The sequence below is a fragment of the Stegostoma tigrinum genome, unplaced genomic scaffold (assembly GCF_030684315.1).
Source record: "Stegostoma tigrinum isolate sSteTig4 unplaced genomic scaffold, sSteTig4.hap1 scaffold_58, whole genome shotgun sequence".
NCBI lineage: Eukaryota > Metazoa > Chordata > Chondrichthyes > Orectolobiformes > Stegostomatidae > Stegostoma > Stegostoma tigrinum.
In genome coordinates, this window is record NW_026728516.1 from 1,079,869 (window position 1) to 1,089,516 (window position 9,648).

The following is a 9,648-nucleotide window of genomic DNA, read 5'->3' on the forward strand; positions in this document are numbered from 1 at the left end:
CTCTGTCCAAAAATAAGTCTCTGTCGGTGATCAAAAAGTGTTAGATGGTGTGAGTAAAATGTTAACAGCTGAACAGCAAGGGAAGGGATGACCTATGATCCAAGTAGAGGAGGAAGAGAGATAATTACAAGAAAATTAAAACAAGACGGTGCTGGAGAGAAACAAAATAACTTTGTTATTCCTGCAGAACATTAAAACCAATTTTGAGACTTATTCCAGGATTTTAAATGAATATTTTAAAGTTATTGCCCTCATCTTTGAGCAAGCCACATGACTGCAAATTACACTGTCAGACGCTGAATAAATCTGGGAAATTGCTTCAATAAACCCAGTCATTTCTGTTACGGATCGTAAGGAATTCTCATTTGGCTGATGAGACACAATCAACAATTTGTCTGTTCTGTGTGCAGGGTGTCAGCGAAGATCTGAAGAGGCCTTGTACAACTGAATGTTTCACTGTTTTAAGAAACTTTCGCCAATTTTACTGCTTACATCAGCCAGTGCATTGAAGGCCTGCAGATCCGGCAACTGCTCAAATTTGGGGATGCTGGTTACATCGCAACTACATTTAAACTCTCTCCCAACTGAGAAAACTCTCGAAAATCCATCACAGTTTGAAGGAAACTACAAAACACATATGGAGTAATGAATTGAATTATTGATAATGTATAAACCATGTTTTAGGATTACAGAACGAACGAACACTGCTGATGGTTCAAATCTGAAAGACTAAAAGTGAATGCGAGAGACACCCAGCAGGGCAGAATGTAATCTATCAGCAGGGAATCTCTCCACCCTCAGAGTCTGGGGTCAGATTCGTTAGAGCAGAATAGGCTGAGGAAGGGTCACCGCACCTGAAAAGTTAACACAGGCTTTTTCTTCTCAGATGCTGCCAGACCTGCTGAGCTTTTCCAGCAACTTCTGTTTTTGTTATACACTGAGAGACGGGGGAGAGGGGAGGGTGGTGAGGAAGTGAATGTGATGTATACATCTACGAGGGGAACAGACAGAGTAAACAAGATGAATCTTTGTGCTTGGTGGTGGAATCAGGATCGGGGAGGCGGCGATAAGGACAGACAATTTAGATCAGATGTGAGGATTTTTTTCACTCAGATGGTGGGAATCTGAAACTCACAGCCTGGAAATGTGGGAGAGGTGAAAACCATCATCACATTTCACTGCCCTTTCGATGTATAAAAATAAGCGCTGAAAGAACTGTGGATGTTGTATATCAGAAACAAAACAGAAATTGTTGACAAAGTTCTGCAGGTCTGGCAGCATCTGTGAAGAGAAATCAGAGTTAACTTTTCGTGTCGAGTTTCCCTTCCTTAGATCTATTCTCTCCGCAGATGGTGCCAGACGTACAGAGTTTTTTCAGCAATTTCTGTTTAATTGTGACGCCATTTCAGACACGTCTCTGGGAAAAGTGCTGGAAATGACACTTGAACAGCTATTTGACTGCAATGATTCGATTGGCCAAAGGGCCTTTTTCTCTGCTGTGGACTCCGAAACCGGGAGATTGGTTCAGGTCGGTCAGCAACGGCACGCGGAGCGGGAGGGGGATGGCGAACAAAGGGAATCAGCGGGTGAAGAATAGGACAATTTCACTGAAAAAAGTTTTTAAACCAAGGGGAGTGGTGATGGAGAAGTAGAGACAAAAGAAGCGTCTGATATAACAAGGTGTGGAGCTGAGTGAACACAGCAGGCTGGGCAGCATCGGAGGAGCATGAAAATTGACATTTCAGGTCTGGGCCCTTCAGAAATGGGGAGAGGGAGGGGTCACCGAAGTAAATGGGGAGACAGTGACAGCAGGTAGATAGAGGAGCGGATAGGGTGAGAAAGAAGAGGGACAGGTCTTATGAAGCTTGTAGAGGTGAGTGTAGGAAGGGAGTGGGGATGTGGGTTGGTCAGTGAGGAGGGAGGGGTGGATGTGGGAGAGAAGATGGACAAGTCAAGGAGGCAGGGATGAACGGGAGCTGATCTTGGGATGAGGTCAGTGTTGAGGAGATATTGAAGCTTGTGAAGTCCACATTAATACCACTGGGCTGCAGGGTTGCCAAGCAGAATATGAGGTGCTGTTCCTCCAACCTTCGGGTGGCATCGTTGTGACACTGGAGGAGGCCTAGGATGGTCATGTCATCAAGGGAATGGGAAGTGGAGTTGAAGTGGTTTACGACTGGGAGGTGTTGTTGTTTGTCACAAAATTAGTGTAGATGCTCTCTGTGATCTCTGAGCCTGCGCTTGTTCTCCCCGATGTAGAGGAAGCCACATTGGGAGCAGTGGATACAAAAGACCTCATCAGCAGAGGTGCAGGTGAACATCTGTTTAGTGTGGAAGGTTTTCTCTGGGCCTGGGATGGAAGTGAGGAGGGAGGTGTGGGGGCAGGTGTAGCACTTCCTGCGGTTGGAGGGAAAGGTGCCAGGGCTGGTTGGGCGAGTGGGAAGTGTGGAGTGGAAGAGGGAGTCGTGGAGAGTGTGGTCCCTCCAGAAAGCAGATCAGGGTGGGGAGGGAAAAATGTCTTTGGTGGTGGGGTCACATTGCGGGTAGTGAAAGTGGTGGAGAGTGATCTGTTGGATCCGGAGATTGATGGGGTGACACGTGAGGACAAAGGGAATTCTCTATTTGTTTTTATTGCGGGGAGGGAATGTAAGGGCTGAGGTGCGGGAAACGCAGGAGATGCAGAGGGTATTTTCAACCACTGTTGGGGGGGGGGTTTGTGTGTGTGTGTGTGTGTGTGTGTGTGTGTGTGTGTGTGTGTGTGTGTGTGTGTGTGTGTGTGTTTGTTTGTGTGGGGGGTGTTTGTATGTGTGTGTGTGTGGTCATTGCCGTCCTTGAAAAACAAGGACATCTCAGGTGTCCGGGAGTACAACACCTCATCTGAGGAGCAGAGAGGTCTAGAAAGGACAGACAGGTATCCGAAATGGCCCAGGTGAACGTCAGGTTGGGGGTGGAAGGTGTTACTAATGTGGATGAAATGTTCGAGCTCCTCGTGGGAGAATGGAGCGGCACTGATACAGTTATCGATGTAACACAGGAAGAGGTGGGGGGATAGGGCCAGTGTAACTGTGGGAAAGGGGCTATTCCACATTTCCCACAAAGAGGCAGGTATAGCTTGTGCCACTGTGGCCACCCCTTTCATCTGCAGGAAGTGGGAAGAGTTGAAGGAGAAGTTGATCAGATTAATGACGAGTTCGGTTACGTGGATATCGGTGAAGGGGGACTGGCCTGGCTTGCGGGACAGGAAGAAGCAGAGAGCTTTTTTGTAGAATGCAAGTATACAGGTATTGGACATCCATGCTGAAGATGAGGTGTTGACGGCCAAGTATTCGAATGTTTTGGAGGAGGTGGAGGGATTGGGTGGTGTCCCGGATGTAGGTGGGGAGCACCTGGACCAGGGGGAGGAAAGAGAGTCGAGATAAGTGGAGGTAAGTTCGTTGGGGCAGGAGCAGGGACGATGGGTCGATCAGAGCAGTCGGGTTTCTGGATTTTGGGATGGGGATAGAAGCGGGCGGTGTGGGGTTGGTGAACGATGAGGTAGGAGGCTGCTGGTGATGAGGTTATGGGTGGTCTGGGAGATGCTGTTTTGGTGGTCGGGGGTGGTTTATGATTGGGGGACGGTAGGAGGAGGTGTCAAAAGCTGCCACATGGCTTATATATGTTATCCTTGTAGGAGAAAATTACATAGAATACTTGCACACACAGCAACAAATGTCCTCGAGAATATCAGAGTCAATGTGTGAGCCTCTTCAAGAAGGGCAAGGTGCCTGACTGTCTTTGTTCAGTTGGACAGATTCACGCTTCATTCTCCCCTCCCTTCTAAAGGTTCATAATGCTGAGCCTGGGTTTTTGTGTTTTCTTTTCATTCCCAGCAACTGCAGTGATTTGGTTGGTGGGGTTCATAAATTGGCACATACCCATGAGCAGCTTGTGGACTATTTCAGCTTCCCCTCCGCTTTTGCTGCTCTCGGTGAGACCTTCAAAGGATTTTCGTTCCCTGCAGATCAAGAATTCAAAGCTTATTTCACTTTTAACGCCATGAGAAAGTTTAGTCTGGAGTTCCAGCAAATGGCTCACCGTGTCACCATGTTTGTCACTGAAAGTTTATATCCGAAAACACGTTAACTTTTATGAAGATAACAAAGTGTGGAGCTGGATGAACACAGCAGGCCAAGCAGCATCTCAGGAGCAAAAGCTGACGTTTCGGGCCTAGACCCTTCATCAGAGAGGGGGCTGGGGAGAGGATTCTGAAATAAATAGGGAGAGAGGGGGAGGCGGTCCCCCTCCCCATGCCCCTCTCTGATGAAGGGGCTAGATCCAAAACGTCGGCTTTTGTGCTCCTGAGATGCTGCTTGGCCTGCTGTGTTCATCCAGCTTCACACTTTGTTACCTTGGATTCTACAGCATCCGCAGTTCCCATTATCACCGATCACAACTTTTATGAAGTTTGGTTTGTTTGAACATGACCGGCAGTGAGTTGCCTTTTCCTACCATTCGCAATCTCAGTAAAAAGTCTGGCTGGCCCTGCTTTGACTCCTGTCATAAACAGCCTTTGCGTTTGTACTCAGCTTTCACCCGTAGTCAGCAGAATTCGAACCTGCGCAGGAATAACCCAATGGATTTCAAATCCATCGCCTTTACCACTCGGCCATGACAACTGAGAGAAATGCCCTTCTGTTTCTCTTTTCAGGTCATTTTGCATGGCCAGTCACGCTGTGGATGAATTATTGCTGGGTTTGTTTGAATCTAATCACTTTGCAGATTTCGAAGTGTTTAATGTAATACATGGTGATTCGGGTCGTTTAATTCCAATAGATAAAATAAACGTTCATTTGCAAATGAAAATATACATTGCAGGAAAAAAAAACCTCAACAGATCTGGGAGCATCTGTGGGCAGAGAATTTGAGTCAACATTTCAGAACTTCTTCAGAGCTCTGTTTACTCCTTTATGTAGTGCAGTTTAGGCTTTTGATTCTGATTCCAAGCATTCCCAGCTCTTTATTGTACCTATTAAAACAACATGGAAATAACTTTATGGTCACTCACCTAACAAGATTTCAGTTTGGTGAACATTTTCCTGACTACATTAAAACCCATAACTGTACAGTCAAAAGGGAACTGGTGGAGGGAGAACAGCACTTGTTCCTTCCTCAGTGGCCTCAAACCACCAACTTCACATTTCACAGTCGAAAGCACCAGCCAATTGAACCACATAAAATGGCGAGCTCTTGCAGCAGCCCTTAAAGCGGGCTTGTAGTGAATTCAAACTTTTAACTGCTTCGCTTCGAATGACAATTGTCTTGTAACAGCTGTACTTTTCGAAAATAAAACCTGGGACATTCATTGAGGGGACATGGGATCAGACTGATCCTACCCTCTGCAGACCCATCCACATCACTGGGAACCAGATCTTCTATAACCGGGCCTGTCTCCCTTTGACTCTTTCAGTGCTGTGTCTATTTCTCAGTTTTCTCATTGCCCCGGAGCCGAGATTTGAATTCCTGATGTGCAGGAACGAGAATTCTTTCCATGTCTCAGCTGAGTTCATGTCCCAATATCACCCAGCCTCTTAAAGAAGTGGCAGGTGTCTGGACTGTTTGTGCTCAATTTGAAAGTTCACTCTTCATTCGCCTGTGGTTCCAGTTCCCAGAACGTTCTGGCATGTGGTCAGGGGAGGGAGATTTTGAAGCTTGTGAAATCCACATTGATACCCTTGGGCTGCAGAGTTCCCAAGCAAAATATGAGATGCTGTTCCTGCATCTTTCAGGTGGCGTCATTGTGGCACTGAAGGAGGCCCAGGATGGACATGACACCAAAACCACCCCGGCTCGTCCCCGCCTCCCTAACCATTCCTCCCACCTCAAGCCCCACCCCCATCCCCTATCCACTAACCTCACCCGCCTCACTGACCTGTCCATCCTCCCTGCACTGACCTATTCCCCCCTTAACTTCACACCTACATTCACCTTCACTGGCTCTCACCCTGACTCTTTGACCTGTCAGTCTTCTCTTACCCTGTCATCTCTTTTGTCCATCTTCAATCCGCTTCCCCCTCTCCCTATTTATTTCAGAATCCCCTTCCCCTCCCCCATTTGTGAAGAAGGGTCCCGACGTGAAACATCAAGCTTTCCTGTTCCTCTGATGCTGCTTGGCCCGTTGTGTTCTGTCAAGGCGAGGTATGTTCAAGGCTGAGATAGACAGATATTTAGTCATTTTGGGAGTTAAGTCAATTGTTGGGGAAAAACCTACCCGTTTCACTGATATCTTTTCAGGAAGGAAACTGCCATCCTTACCTGATATGGCTTATGTGTGACTGAAGACCCACAGCAATGTGGTTGATTCTTTTCTGCCCTCTCTGGAAATTGGAAATGGCTGATAAATGTTGGCCTCTCCAAACATCGCCCTCATCCTTTGCATGAATAAAGGATCTGCAGTTCTTGCTATCTCCTGCTAACAGCAGATTTTCTGCAAAACATCTACTGAACAACATCAGATTATCACAGAGATAATGGGAACTGCAGATGCTGGAGAATCGAAGATAACAAAGTGTGAAGCTGGATGAACACAGCAGGCCCAGCAGCATCTCAGGAGCACAAAAGCTGACGTTTCGGACCAAGACACTTCTCACAGCCCAGCTTTCTCCACATTGAAACGCAGGGCAATAATATGAATCATTTTGAAACTTGGAGAGAGACACTTCACTGGTGAAGGTGCTTCTGGTGTAGGAACAGGCGCGGGGCTGTGTACAAATCAGGTCGCAAGGATTAGCGTCATGGAAGCTGGTTGGCATTCAGGGTTTGCATTGCTCAGGCATGGGTACAATTCCCAGTCAGGAAATGATGATTTGTATCTCTTCCCGTTAACTGTAGGAATGAAGTAAGTTCCTGGTTATGGACAGAACACGCACTCTGAATCGACCAGAATCAGTCCAGTGAGAGGTTGCCTTCACATTGAAGGATAATGGCAGCAGTTTCATGGGAATTTGACCACAACAAACCTCCCTCCAAGTTTCTCACCATTCTGAGTTTGAACTATGTTGCTGTTCCTTCAGTGTCGTTGCTTCTAAATCCTGGAACTCCCTTTCTAATAGCATCAAAGCTGCACCTACGTGCCAAGAAGTTTGAGTGTTTTAAAAAGTAACTTATCACATCTATCTGTGGAGGAATTAGGGGTGGGAATTAAATCCAATCCCATTGAATGAAGCACTATCCCACTCATCCGGGTTGCTGTTTCTAACCGAACACAAACGGTCAGGAGCACGTTCAGAAGCAAAGTGTGGGAGTGAAACAAAAGAGAAAGGTAACAATGGCTGTGAGGGGCAGCGGGGGCATGAGGCAGGAAGTGAGTGTGGAGATATTGGTGCAAAGATCAATGTTGGCTCCAATGGGTCAGGCTTTACATTTGCTCAGTAACCAAAATGAACCTATTCGTCTTGTTAGGTTCCCTCAGTGTGTGTTAACTTTGTTCATGGGCCCCAAGAGGATGAGCCCATGCTCTTTATCCAGTCAGCTGAAACAGGTGAAATTGTCAGGTTTAAACCAAAGGGTCCACGCCCAAAACGTCAGCTTTTGTGCTCCTCAGATGATCCCTGGCCTGCTGTCTTCATCCCGCTCGACACTTTGTTATCTTGGATTCTCCAGCATCTGCAGTTCCCATTATCTCGGGAGAAAATTGTCTCTTTCCATGTATTTTCACAGGAGAATATTGAGCTGTCAACAATCCATGTGGAAACGTGGTGTAAGATTGAAATTCTCACTGAGTAACACTGATACAGGAAAGTTCCCCAAGTTACTGTGACTGCGGGGTTAAGGAAATGGCCCTATAGATGGGTAAAAAAGTGTGTAGTAAACAGGCGATCTTGAGTTAAAATCCCAGCGGTGCCTGAGCTTTACATTGAAGATTCCTCGTTTCAACGTTTCTGAATTGGCATATTATTGATCTAAACAACAAAGTTACTTGCTCCCCTTTATTCATTCACAGACTGAGGGTGCCACTGGCTCGGCAAACATCTGTTGCCCGTTGCGAATTACCCACCATGTTTGCTGTGGGCCTGGAGTCAGATGTAGGCGTGATCAGTAATGATCAAAGATGCCTGAAGGACATGAGGGAACCACATGGGTTTTGGTCCCCTGACGATGGATTTATGGCCATCATTGCATTCTAAATTACAGTTATTTATTGAATTGAAATCCCATCATCTTCTGGGAGTGATATTTGAACTTTGGTCTCCAGAAAGTTACCTGGCTTTCTGAATAAACAGTCCAGCAACAATACCACTCGACCATTACTTGTCCTGTCGGTGTAGAGAACTGATCATGGTGCCTTTGTTTGAGTGCAGATAATTGTCATTCGGTGCTGGTATTCTTGTCGCCTACTTTCTCCCCATCAGGGAATGGTTTCCTGCTGACAATTAATTCATCCTGGGGTTTGGTAGGAATAACAAGGTACGGCAGAATAAACTGCAGCCCTACTGCGGAATATTGTTTTAATGAGACAGGCACCACGAACTGATCACTCTCATTCTCTGCTGTTACCCTGTTCAATCATTTTACACCAACAGTAAAAACATCACTGTAATTGTATGATTGCGGCAATTTGTATCTTTTCTGGTGGATTAGGAATTCTATTTAGAAGTTTAAACACTCACCATGTTTTGAGGGAATAAGTACATCCTTTGTTCGGTCCTCATTGACAGAAACTCTATTTGGAGAATGTCAGCCCAGTTCCAAGCTTTACAACTGGGTTGGGAGTGTTGGTTGTGCTGGGGAAGCCTCTCAGCAGCTCCAGTCTCAAATACTCTCTGATTTTCAGACTTTTCAAAGAGCAGCAATGGGAAATGCGGGATATATATATTGAACCCCTACAGTGTGGAAACAGGCCCTTTGTCCTAACAAGTCCACACCGAACCTCAGAGCATCCCTCCTCGACCCATTTGCCTATAGCCTACCTAATCTACACCTCCTTAAGCACCAAGGGAAATTTAGCACGGCCATTCCACCTACCCTGCACATCTTTGGACTGTGGGAGGAAACCCATGCATTCGCAGGGAGATTTCACAAATTGCACACAGACAGCCGCCCAAAGTTGGAATTAAACGCAGATCCCGAGCACTGTGCCACCGTGCTGCCCTCAATATGGATGGTTACAGAGTCAAAGAATATAAAAGGGGATGAAGTTATTAAGCAAAGACAAGCAGAAACGCATATTGAGGTAGACACTAAAAGGACCAATTCTCCATTCGACACCGCTGCTAACTAACTGAAAGGAAAAGACAAATAAAACCATACAAGCAGAGCCTTTCACCAACTGAGGGAGACGGAAGCAGCATTACAGCCGATAAAAGTCTGTTAAAGTTATAAAGTTGATGACTGGAAACTAATGCGATATTTTGATAAATATACTGATTCGACAGACAAAAGCGATAATTTCCCTGCTGCTATAATATAGAAGGGCAAAACTGACCTGGCTCTGACGAATGCTTCTAGGATCTGAAACGTTAACTCTGTATCTCTCCACACGCCTGCTGGGTCACTCTGTCAATTCCTATTTTTGTTTCAGATTTCCAGCATCCGCAGTTCTTTGTTTCATGTTAGCTTGAATATTGTTTGGGACACAGTTAGTTACCTCACAGCCCCTTTCCTTCTCCTCAT

The 9,648-nt window shown here is 46.1% G+C and overlaps 1 non-coding gene across 1 annotated transcript; it reads right to left on the reverse strand.

The window, feature by feature from the left end:
* Positions 1-4,573: 4,573 nt before the first annotated feature.
* On the reverse strand, positions 4,574-4,655 carry trnas-uga (transfer RNA serine (anticodon UGA)). Its single transcript has one exon. It is a non-coding gene; the product is annotated as a tRNA-Ser (tRNA).
* Between the last annotated feature and the right edge of the window lie 4,993 nt (positions 4,656-9,648).